The sequence below is a fragment of the Mytilus californianus genome, unplaced genomic scaffold (assembly GCF_021869535.1).
Source record: "Mytilus californianus isolate M0D057914Y unplaced genomic scaffold, xbMytCali1.0.p SCAF_11, whole genome shotgun sequence".
Classification (NCBI taxonomy): domain Eukaryota; kingdom Metazoa; phylum Mollusca; class Bivalvia; order Mytilida; family Mytilidae; genus Mytilus; species Mytilus californianus.
In genome coordinates this window covers 3098008-3110334 of record NW_026262593.1, presented here as the reverse complement: position 1 = coordinate 3110334, position 12327 = coordinate 3098008, and the positions used below count along the sequence as shown (strand labels likewise).

Sequence of the window (12327 nt, the reverse complement as noted above, 5' to 3'; positions counted from 1 at the left end):
TTTTTTTTTAGGAAAAAATCCTAAAAATTTTATTTCATAGAAAAGAGAAAGTCAAGTGCACCTGTTTATGTTCGGGAGTGTTTGAGTTGACTCTTCTGTAATGAAAATGTATAAAGCAAAAATAGTTGATACATCATCTTGCTTCAGATTCCTTTATTTTTACATATTTAGACTACAGGTTGATTTAATAATATTAAAAATTCACCAGTACTAAAAACTGAAAGATATGGGTCAACTAAGGGTCATGTGAAATACCTTTCTAATGAGTCATAATGTTACAGAGTAGGTGTGTTAGTATAACCAATTTTTACTAAAAGTACTAGTACTAGTACATTACAATTGGATCTTAAAAATACATAACATCAAAAACACTTCTATTTCTTGTGTGTTATCTAGGGATATTAGTGTTCAACCTCTGAAATTATACAGTCTGCCTTTTCACCAAATATTTAAAAAAAAAAATAATGATTTTGAACTTTCTAAAATTCCACCTAACAACCGATAAGACAAGTCTTTATTGACTAATTGCAGAAGAGTACATTAAATGATGCTAATAGATACATTTGTCTTTTGATGCCTCGTTCACACGTACATTTAATTTGAATTGATTTCAAATCGAATGCGAATTAATTCGCTAATCTGGTTCACACTCTTTTTCTTTAATTCGAATTGATTCGAATTGGCTAAATTACATTATCCAATTCGCAGTAGAAATGCGGTTTTGTTCATACGAAATAAAAGTTAACGTCATTCGGACAGTAAAGCGAGTTTGATATCCATTGCAATTTGAATTAGAATTTTCGTTTGGAAGTAAAACATTTCGAATGCGAATAATACTAATTCAAATTAGTTACAGCGAATCGAATTTGAATTACGTGTGATTATGCAGCATAAAATATTACTGGCATATATTAGGATCATAATGGTGCTATGTGGATAAAATTATGGGTTTTCAGGAGCTAAATTAGCATCCCTAATTTATTCCTACAATGGCTTCCATTTGGTCGATTGTAAAAATTAGCTGGCATAATGGGGAGATAATTTTGACTAAGTAGAATACTGACTGTCCATTTTTGTATATTTTCAGATTCCTTTTTAGAAGACAAAAGTCGTCACAATTTTATGCAGTTCTTTAGCTTTTTATATACCATACAATTGGATCATGAAGTCAGCCAATTTTGAAAACTAATTATTGACTGGATTGTCAATATTTCCATGTCAAATATTTTTTGTTCAACATTAATTGACAAGTTATTAGGAAGACAACCCATGAAACATTCAAACTTTTATATTGGTTCACAAGTCATCAAATTAGCCAATGCTGCTAAATTATCGACTTGAATAAGTCCATACTGGCAACTTTTTTATTTAGGTCAAATATATTTTGTTTAAAATTAAATGACTAGTTAAAGCAATATTTTGTTTAAAGGGGAGACAACAAATGAAACTTACAAATTAAGTCCCCTTATTTTCTAGTCCTAGCAAAATAACATATTTATAAATTCCTTTAAATCTTTTAAAACATTTTGTTAAACATTTGATTTTTTTTCAACTTTTACTGTCGAATTGTAACCTATATTGCTTCTTAAATTAAATATCTACATCAAAGAAAAAGTTTGATAGTGAAAACATGTCAAAACTTTTTTCTCTCACTCAATACTGCCTACACATTAGTAATAAATGCTTTTTTTGGTGAGGCTGGGTGGATTTGTCAAATAAGTTCAGAAGTCTTAACGATGGTAAAATAGATTTGTAAATTTTGTCTCTGTTCTGAGGTGGGGTTTTTTCATGAACGCCTAATCATGTACATATATTTAAAAAACATCCAAGAGTGTCTACCTTAATTTAAAAGTGTTGGTTATAACAGTTTTTAGAAATCCAATTCAGTAGAGATTAAACCACAGGACATGCCAGTCAAGACTCAAAGTGAACAAAACGAAATATTTTTGGATTAGGTTATCTAATGTTCTTTTTTTGTGTTATTTTAAAAGGTGCTCTTTTCTAAGTTTAGTTTAAACATATTTAATTAGAGTGGATTGGGAAACAAGTTGTTGCAACTTATATTAATCCCTTTCCACTTTGCGGATGCGAGTGCTGCCATGTAGTGGCATTTCTTTTTGTAAAAAGGGGGCAGAATTAAGGACAGTAGCTTTTTAAGGGATTTTTTGAATTTGAAGCAAAATAGGTCAAATAAAAAGTGTGGGCACTGCAAAGACATATAACACTGTATTACAAAGTTCACATGATTTATTTTTTTTTCATCTCAGTTTTACCAATATATTAATAAGGAGAAGTGGTATGAGTGCTCATCAGATAACTATTCACCAGAGTTTAAATGAAGTGGATATGTAAATCAATTATAGGCCACCATATGCTTTCCACAGCTAGGCTCACACCACAAATATTGATTATTCTTTTGTTTATCAAATTATGACAAAGTTGACAATTTGAAATAGCTTCAATTCACTTTTTGGACCTCAGGCCCCATTGACTTAGGTTGGGGCCACATAAAGTTATCCTCATCTGTCATACTGTTATTCCCCAAATGAACAATTAGACATTTTTTTTATTCTAAATGCTTTCACATATTGATCTGATTTTTAGTATGCGAGTCTACTATGACAAGTTACAGATCATGAATTTGCTATAGAAATTACTGATGTCACATTACACATGACAACATTTTTTGGACGATCCGGCATCTTAAAAGTGGACATGCTTTGGCAGAAAACAATTATTAGACTGGTTTGGGTAAAGAAAAAATCTGACAAAGTTGAGTGAAGATAATTGTAGGACACATTTGGGGAAAAGAAATTGTACATGTTTGGTCTAGATACCATTTTGTGGACACATTGCAGGGAAATGAACAAGTTTGAGACTGTTACATGTATATATGGATAACTTTTTTGTCCAGGAACATGTGAAGCTATTTTTTTTCTGGCAAAATACAGCAATAAATGAAATACAAAGGTCTCTTTTTCTTGTAGAACTTAACCTGAGAATAACCATGGTCCAAACTTCCAGTACAGGGTAACCTGTGTTTATCTGACAAACTGGGGGACCAGAAAAAAATGTCAGATTAAGTAGTGTGTTGGAATACTCCGTTTTTTTCTGCTAGGATCGGCATGATTTGGACCAAGACAATGTGTCAGTTAAAGCAGGATGTAGTAATACTCAGGTGTGGGATAAGTCAGGTTACACTGTATATATTTTGTGTGTTCCTCTAGGGAGTTTATTTTGCACCCTTGAACTATGTATCAAGAGACCTTACATACAATGTAGCACTCATTTCAGCTTGTCATAAAAAATGTGCAATAATCTATTGGTCAGTACCACTTTTTACTTGTTTACTAATTCACTGAGACATTTTTCTATGTTTCTATGAAAAGAGATTGTAAAATAAAATAACTTACCGTGGAGCAACTGGAGGTAGGCGGTTCCCCTGAACTACTGCTACTACGTTTAATGCGTTGATTGCCATGTCTTTATGTTATTCGCTTTGTATTCTCTATGTGGGCTGAAAACAAAAATTGAAACCAATGGTGAAAATTTTTTTACGAAAAAATACAATCTTAAAAAAAATATGAAACAATCCTTAAATGTAACCACTTATTGTTAAGTTTTTACTTTTTTATAACCAATTTATTGACTGTTCATCCCAACTAAAAAATAATTTTCCCACCATTCACCACCCTTAAATACTGATAAAAATACTAATTTTCTCAAACCCAAAAAGATAATTAAATAATCTTCCCAAACAAAATAAAATATTATATATTAAAAAAATAAATGTGACAAGAGCAAAACTGAAAAAAAACAAAAAATGATTTAAATTCAAGGATTGTTTCTTAAGATTTGACCACCTGACCACTGCATTCAACCAATCATATGGCAGTCCATCCTGTTTTGTTACCCAAAACCACAGTAACTGAAGAATTAAGGAGGAGAGGAATTCTGTTTACACCAAAAAAAATGTAATTTTCCCAAAAAAAAGATACCAATAAAAATATGTCTTCCAATAATTCTATTGACCAAAGTCTGCATATTTACTGAAACAATTGTTAAATAAAAATTAGAAACTATTTCATTACCAATTCAATGACCACAAAATTAGAAAATTAAAGAAACTTAGTGAGCGCTCTCACATACCCCACGTCCCCACATTGTCATTGGAGAAGTAAAATATGTGTAAGAAAAAAAATTGTACAAGAAAAAAAAATTGAAATATAATTTCCTGTCAATATGCAGATCTACATAGTATGTCCTTATTATCTAAAAAGTTTCATGAAATTCTGTTGTGTGGTATCAGAGGAGTTGCGATGACAAACTGTTGCAGTAGTACATTGAAGCAAATAAGTTCAAAGGGGCATAACTCCTAGAAAAAAAATTGAACCGTAATTTCCTGTCGATATGCACATCTACATAGTATGTCCTTATTATCTAAAAAGGTTTCATGAAATTCTGTTGTGTGGTATCATAGGAGTTGCGATGACAAACTGTTGCAGTAGTACATTGAAGCAAATAAGTTCAAAGGGGCGTAACTCCTAGAAAAAAAATTGAATCGCAATTTCCTGTCGATATGCACATCTACATAGTATGTCCACATTATCTAAAAGGGTTTCATGAAATTCTGTTGTGTGGTATCAGAGGAGTTGCGATGACAAACTGTTGCAGTAGTACATTGAAGCAAATAAGTTCAAAGGGGCGTAACTCCTAGAAAAAAAATTGAACCGTAATTTCCTGTCGATATGCACATCTACATAGTATGTCCTTATTATCTAAAAAGGTTTCATGAAATTCTGTTGTGTGGTATCATAGGAGTTGCGATGACAAACTGTTGCAGTAGTACATTGAAGCAAATAAGTTCAAAGGGGCGTAACTCCTAGAAAAAAAATTGAATCGCAATTTCCTGTCGATATGTACATCTACATAGTATGTCCTTATTATCTAAAAAGGTTTCATGAAATTCTGTTGTGTGGTATCAGAGGAGTTGCGATGACAAACTGTTGCAGTAGTACATTGAAGCAAATAAGTTCAAAGGGACGTAACTCCTAGAAAAAAAATTGAACCGTAATTTCCTGTCGATATGCACATCTACATAGTATGTCCTTATTATCTAAAAAGGTTTCATGAAATTCTGTTGTGTGGTATCAGAGGAGTTGCGATGACAAACTGTTGCAGTAGTACATTGAAGCAAATAAGTTCAAAGGGGCGTAACTCCTAGAAAAAAAATTGAACCGTAATTTCCTGTCGATATGCACATCTACATAGTATGTCCTTATTATCTAAAAAGTTTCATGAAATTCTGTTGTGTGGTATCAGAGGAGTTGCGATGACAAACTGTTGCAGTAGTACATTGAAGCAAATAAGTTCAAAGGGGCGTAAATCCTAGAAAAAAAATTGAACCATAATTTCCTGTCGATATGCACATCTACATAGTATGTCCTTATTATCTAAAAAAGGTTTCATGAAATTCTGTTGTGTGGTATCAGAGGAGTTGCGATGACAAACTGTTGCAGTAGTACATTGAAGCAAATAAGTTCAAAGGGGCGTAACTCCTAGAAAAAAAATTGAACCGTAATTTCCTGTCGATATGCACATCTACATAGTATGTCCTTATTATCTAAAAAGGTTTCATGAATTCTGTTGTGTGGTATCAGAGGAGTTGCGATGACAAACTGTTGCAGTAGTACATTGAAGCAAATAAGTTCAAAGGGACGTAACTCCTAGAAAAAAAATTGAACCGTAATTTCCTGTCGATATGCACATCTACATAGTATGTCCTTATTATCTAAAAAGGTTTCATGAAATTCTGTTGTGTGGTATCAGAGGAGTTGCGATGACAAACTGTTGCAGTAGTACATTGAAGCAAATAAGTTCAAAGGGGCGTAACTCCTAGAAAAAAAATTGAACCGTAATTTCCTGTCGATATGCACATCTACATAGTATGTCCTTATTATCTAAAAAGTTTCATGAAATTCTGTTGTGTGGTATCAGAGGAGTTGCGATGACAAACTGTTGCAGTAGTACATTGAAGCAAATAAGTTCAAAGGGGCGTAAATCCTAGAAAAAAAATTGAACCGCAATTTCCTGTCGATATGCACATCTACATAGTATGTCCACATTATCTAAAAGGGTTTCATGAAATTCTGTTGTGTGGTATCAGAGGAGTTGTGATGACAAACTGTTGCAGTAGTACATTGAAGCAAATAAGTTCAAAGGGGCGTAACTCCTAGAAAAAAAATTGAACCGTAATTTCCTGTCGATATGCACATCTACATAGTATGTCCTTATTATCTAAAAAGGTTTCATGAAATTCTGTTGTGTGGTATCATAGGAGTTGCGATGACAAACTGTTGCAGTAGTACATTGAAGCAAATAAGTTCAAAGGGGCGTAACTCCTAGAAAAAAAATTGAATCGCAATTTCCTGTCGATATGTACATCTACATAGTATGTCCTTATTATCTAAAAAGGTTTCATGAAATTCTGTTGTGTGGTATCAGAGGAGTTGCGATGACAAACTGTTGCAGTAGTACATTGAAGCAAATAAGTTCAAAGGGACGTAACTCCTAGAAAAAAAATTGAACCGTAATTTCCTGTCGATATGCACATCTACATAGTATGTCCTTATTATCTAAAAAGGTTTCATGAAATTCTGTTGTGTGGTATCAGAGGAGTTGCGATGACAAACTGTTGCAGTAGTACATTGAAGCAAATAAGTTCAAAGGGGCGTAACTCCTAGAAAAAAAATTGAACCGTAATTTCCTGTCGATATGCACATCTACATAGTATGTCCTTATTATCTAAAAAGTTTCATGAAATTCTGTTGTGTGGTATCAGAGGAGTTGCGATGACAAACTGTTGCAGTAGTACATTGAAGCAAATAAGTTCAAAGGGGCGTAAATCCTAGAAAAAAAATTGAACCATAATTTCCTGTCGATATGCACATCTACATAGTATGTCCTTATTATCTAAAAAAGGTTTCATGAAATTCTGTTGTGTGGTATCAGAGGAGTTGCGATGACAAACTGTTGCAGTAGTACATTGAAGCAAATAAGTTCAAAGGGGCGCAACTCCTAGAAAAAAAATTGAATCGCAATTTCCTGTCGATATGCACAACTACATAGTATGTCCGTATTATCTAAAAAGGTTTCGTGAAATTCTGTTGTGTGGTTTGAGAGGAGTTGCGATGACAAGAAACAGGACTGACGGACTGACAGACTGACAGACGGACAGGTCAAAAACATTATACACTCTGCAACTCGTTGCGTGGGGTATAATTAAGAATTCATTGTTTTTGAAAACAATTGCAGATTGTTATAAATATCAAAATTATCAATTTTCCTATAGATTTAATTTTTTACAATTTCTGTTTTTATTTACAAGCATAAAATAAAGGATTTAAATGATACCAAATTATTTATAAAAGTAAGTTTTTAAATGAGATATTCCTCCTCCTAAAACTGATGCAATAGTTCTTTGATGAATATGTAGGCCATGGACAGCAGCTACCATTCACATAGCTTGTCAGTGGTCTCCAAACTTTCTACAACAGCTGGAAACATCTCCAGCCAGTGGTAGTTGAACATGTTCATGTTATTCTGCTAATATGCATTATACAAAAAATTATAAAGACAGCGAAAAATAAATATATTAAACACAGTAAAATAGAAGTATTTTGCTTGTGTGTATATTTTATTTAACTGTGTTTTAGAGGTTTCTTTTGCATAGATTTAAGTTTGTTATGCAGGCCTCTACAATAACTTTTTTTTCAACTTGCTCAATAGGACAAGTACATACTAAAACTTACTTGTCCGAATGGAATTGTAACTTGTCCAAAAAAAATCTTAATATAAACCATTTTTGCATTTTAAGTTGATTCAATGAACAAAATGAATTAAAACAATAGAACATAATTTGATTTATATATCTCCTGATATCCTTTTCAAAAATATGAGTCGTGAACAACTGAGACTACTCATGTCACAGGACTTAGGTTCTAGTTTTCATCAATGCCAAAGTCTCATCAGACTCTGCACATGAGGCACAGTCTGGTAGGCCTGTTAGTCTACACTCATTTGGTTTGTATCCTGGTCTTTTATGTTGTTAAATATTGATTATTATAATTACAGCCAAATGACTTGAGTGTGTAGGTAATGGTAATATCTTTGGTTAGCTTGCTTGCTAGCTGAACCATGACGTCATTATTAGGTTGGCCTATACCACCCTCCTCTAAGAGTAGACTCTGATAGAAAACCAATCTGTCTGTAGGACTAGACTACTCCGGAAGGAGGGTAGTAAGCAAGCTTGCCAAAGAAATTACCTTTACCTACACACTCAAGTCATTTTGCTGTAATGCCTTACTACAATCAGCTTTATTTTTAATATATTAAAATGTTTATTCACGCGAAATAAAGTATTGTTTTGTCTACATATGATCAAATATGATTTTATGCATTTCATGGTCAATAATTTCTTCATTTTTATTTTTAAAATATTTTTGTTAAATGAAATTTATCATATTCATCATAAAGCAACAGAATAAGGTAGGGAAACAGGTCCTAGTTTGTCTTGGTCCCGAAATGTCTCCTATGGTGCCGAACTGTCTATTAAGACCCAAACTGTCTTGTTACCTTATCTTCAAAGGGCATCATTGGTAAGACTGGTTTCCAAGATGAGTATGGTTTTATCTGTTATAAAGTATCTGACAAATAACCAGTTTTAAATTATCGATCGCAAGTAAACATGTCAAATTAATATTTGTTTTAATCTTCTTTTCTTGTTTTTGTTTATTTCTTTGAAGTTGGATATAATTTATTTTCTACAGAATGATTTGACTTGTCCCATCGGACAAGCTTGATATGGCTTTTACTTGTCCGACCTTTTTTTCCTCTGGTACCGGACAATTGGACAAGCGTTATTGTCGAGCCCTGTTATGTATTGATTTAATATTTCTGTGAATTTGCCATTATTTTGTCTGCCCATCTTCGACTTGTGGTCAGTGATTTTGCATATAACTTGTCAAGTCTCTCTTCGGCTAGTGGTCGGTGATTTTGACATTATTTTGTCCGTTCCTCTTTGACTTGTTGAGTTTTATTTCTCCCTTTATCTTCAACCTTTTTTTGTTTTACGATAACAGTTATCTCATATATATCTCTCAACAACATTACATATGTATATTTCATTTTTTTTATGAATTTTGTGTACAAAATCTGAATATGCTCAATATTTGATAAGTCTTAAAGAAAAACTTATCATATATTATATTTTTAATCATTGTTGAGGGTTGTGAAGCCAGAAATTAAAGAAAAATATTTATGTCCAAACTGTACAAAACAAATTAAAAGTAAACTAACTGTTCATTAAAATTTGAAAATTAATAATAAAAAATTGCATAAAATTAAGTTTCACAACTCTCAATGAAATTTTAAATACCACAGAGAAGGGAAACAAAAAGACGGGTCTTAAGAGTAAAATAATTTCCGTTATTACTGACAAAGAATTGTTGTGTGTTTATAATTAAAATATTTCTTTAATTAAGCGACATTAATATGAAAAAGTGTTGCTTGAGATCAAATTTTAGCAAATTTGTGCCAAAGTATTATTAAGCATCAGAAATATTAGAACTGCATAATTTGCTTTTCCTTGTTCCCCCCACCCCACCCCCCCGAAATATATACACATCCCCAAATTATTATTTATATACAATGTACTTTCAAATAAATGTGTATACTAAAATAAATTAATTTACAGATAAAGAAATAAGGAGATTACAGTGGTAAAAATATGATTGCCAATGAGACAACTCCCCACATAAGACCAAATAAGCAGTTAGATTTGATATTTTTTTTATTTCCATGTGTATTATATTTATCCATTTATTGATTTTAACACACAAAAAAACCCTCCTCTGTATGGCATTTAAAACAATATAGAGCTATACTCATGAAATGGATCAAGTAGTCAGCAGTCTAAAATCATGAAGATGTCCACATCTCTGTAGTTTCATCTCTTTACAACACATGTACACATCAACCATATTAATGTTCATTTTTGCATCTACATCAGTTTTACGAAATCGCAAGCATAAAATCAACAACAAAAAAATGAACATCTGTACACTTCAACTAACCTATTTTAATTTGCAATGATTTCCGGGCGCGAAATCTCTTTTATACCACGAGATCACATGACCAAAACATTCAGTTTTGGACCGTAAAGTGTATACTTAACAATATACGCAATTAACAGAGTTCAAATTCCACGAAAAAAATCAACAAACAATCATGATAAATAGAAATACTAATCAAAATGTTAATTTCAACCTGTTTGCAAACAACTTAAAAGAAATGGGTTGCCTCAATCGCAATTGACCTTGAACTTTGTTTGATAACTCAGAAACTGCATATACTCCGATTTTCTAGTTCCCTGCTTTAAAAGGATCGGAATAACCATAAGAAATTGACTGACTCTTATTTCTTTTTTTAAATGCTTGAAAGATGCAAGAACGATAATCATAATCTAATCAGTATAGTAAAGAGCAGAACATCAGGAAGACCCCCCCCCCCCCAAAAAAAAAATAAACAACAACAAAACTTACTTAGTTTTGACAGGAAAGAGAATACCAGTAAGGTCTGTCTATAGAACTCATTTTTCAAGTTAGCGGTTTCGTTTGTTATAATGGTGCACATTTTTGTTTTGTTAGGAATTTCTTTTGGTGTTTTGAGGGGGGCTTGGTAATGTTGCTGTCTCTTTCCATTTTGTAAGTTAAGTATGTCTGGCATTTTGTGCGCGGAGGTACACAAAGTTTCAAACAAAAGATGAAATCGCCATTGCAAATAGGAAAAACGACCAAAAGTCAAACAACAGCCCACAAAAAACAAGACACTGAGCAACATGAACCATACAAAAACACTCGGGGAGATCTCAGGTGATACTTAATTTGAATTATATGAACACAAACTGCAAGTACAATTGGACTATGTTATCTGGTCGGTTGATGCAGAGACATACAAATTGTATTATATATCTCTGGTTGATGTAACCGGTAGTAGTGTCCTTATCAAAAAGCCTTAATTATCATCTAGTTATATCAAAAATATTTGAACTTCAACATCATCGTCATGTTAGGTCAAAGTGTATTGTTATTTTTAATGGACTTTCTCAGGCACACAAAGTGACAAATAATACTTTCAAGAATTACTCTTGTGCTTCGTTTAACGATTCCACTTGTTTTACATCAGTATCATACAAATTAAAATCAAGCAATTAAGATCAGAATCATATGTTCTGTCTTTACTCTTGGCTAAAACCGCTGAATTTGATTTTCCCCTTAATTTTAAAGACGTGTATTTAAACAGATGAGATTGAAGTGGTACTGATTGCTTCGGTATATACAGATCTGGCTCAATAATGTTTGTTATAGTTTAATCTATCTTTTGCGAAGGCATTTCAGGAGATTATTATCTAATTTTGTCTTTTCAATGATCTGTTATCCCTAATCGTTGGGAACCTTTTGCATGTATTACAGTTAGCAATCCTGGAATGCGCGTAAATAAAAGTATAAAGGATTTCTTAAGGTATGGGCATCACTAAGGTTGCGAGTTCGAAATCAGCAGTGCCAGGTGCGCTCGACTCTAATAAATTTCAGTGGCGTAAAGGGCGTACACACCCTCTTCGATCACCGAAAAGTTATTTCATAATGTTTTTTACGATTTATATGATTTTTTAGCTTAAATCGTCCAAGATTTTTCGTATCGATTCGATCGGCGGTAAATAATCCGTTTTATGGAATTACGAACTCTTTCAAAAATCCTTGATTCGCCCCTGATGTCTGTTGTAGGCTATTCTAGGAATATGTCGTTATCACGAACATCCGTATCCGACGTTTTTATCGTTGAGTCGGAATTTACTCTCCTCCACCAGACACAACCTCGGAGTAGAAGCTCTCAATTTGGGTTTAACCAGCAACTGAATTTTAAAGGTGAAACCAGTCCTTTTTTATCGTTATCTATCTATCTATCTATCTATACTTCTGCGTCAGTATCAAATAAATTGTTAATCTAATAAAGTCAATTCCACCGCAGTGGAGTGATACTTGTTTACACCATAAGAATAAAAGAATGTTGACCATAAATTTAAATGATTGGCGATATCAAACGATTCCATGTCACCACAAAAGGATCAGTTCGGTGAAACCGAAGGACGTTACTCCTGCAGAGGCATACATGAAGACTAAAAGGTGTGTGGAGTAGGAGGCAAAATTCTGAAAGTGTCAAGCAAAACTAATGTTTCCCAAAGTCTTGTAGTGACATTTTAGATTTTGA

The 12327-nt window shown here is 32.8% G+C and overlaps 1 long non-coding RNA gene across 9 annotated transcripts; it reads left to right on the top strand.

Annotated features, from left to right (window-relative positions):
* The first annotated feature begins 4216 nt into the window (after positions 1-4216).
* Positions 4217-7132, top strand: LOC127719392 (uncharacterized). 9 transcript variants are annotated; one of them, XR_007990272.1, is made up of 6 exons: positions 4218-4448; positions 4617-4786; positions 5463-5631; positions 5800-5967; positions 6136-6305; positions 6475-7132. It is a non-coding gene; the product is annotated as an uncharacterized LOC127719392 (long non-coding RNA). The 9 variants fall into 9 exon arrangements; XR_007990273.1 differs by lacking the exons at positions 5463-5631; positions 5800-5967 and adding an exon at positions 4956-5292 and having other exon boundaries at positions 4217-4448; XR_007990275.1 differs by lacking the exon at positions 4617-4786.
* Positions 7133-12327: the final 5195 nt, after the last annotated feature.